Here is a 745-nt window from a genome sequence, read left to right on the forward strand (position 1 = left end):
AATACATTAGTTTTTCACTCCAAAGATGAACAAAATAAAAAATCAAACATATTTTGTCTGTATAAGCTTGCACAAGTAATTTAACTTGATTTTCACCAGTTCCTTCATTTTATACTATAGAGATGATAAAGGTAAATATCTGTGGTTGGATTTAAAATTGATAATTCAGAACTCCTTTCAAGAACAGATATTATGTTATCCCACACTCATAAGATACCAGGCAGACTAATTTTCTAAAATGCATATACAATGAATTTGGGCTGAAATCCAATGGCTTTTTAGCATAATTAGAGAGTTTCTAATTGTGGGCCTATTTTATTCCATAAATTTTATCTTAAGTCTTCTTTCCCAAATACTTACCCCTTGTCTCCTCTGGTTCTCTATCCCTCCTTTGTCTCTTCCTCCATTACCATGATCTAGCGCGTGCCCCAGTGATCTGGGGGACAGGGAAGGCTTACTACACTGAGCACCAGAATGGAGCTCTGGTTCTATTTTCTCTCCCATTTTCCAGTCTTTATTAGTGGACTGCAATTTGCCTGGGAGTAATTTCCACGAGAAAATTCCCTAGAGAGAGTTTTACAAATGCCACAGGGTCTCTGAGGATTCCAGCTTTTGATCTGACTCTGAGTGAGTGACACAAACCTTTAGGGAGCCCTGTTCTCTAATGAAGAAACCCTAGTGGCGCAATGGCTGTGCTTTACAGTGAACCCTCACCACTTCACGCTTCGACTTCCGCGGCTTCACT

This window comes from Echinops telfairi, unplaced genomic scaffold (assembly GCF_000313985.2).
Source record: "Echinops telfairi isolate 266 unplaced genomic scaffold, ASM31398v2 ScPeMD7_41;HRSCAF=154, whole genome shotgun sequence".
Taxonomy (NCBI): domain Eukaryota; kingdom Metazoa; phylum Chordata; class Mammalia; order Afrosoricida; family Tenrecidae; genus Echinops; species Echinops telfairi.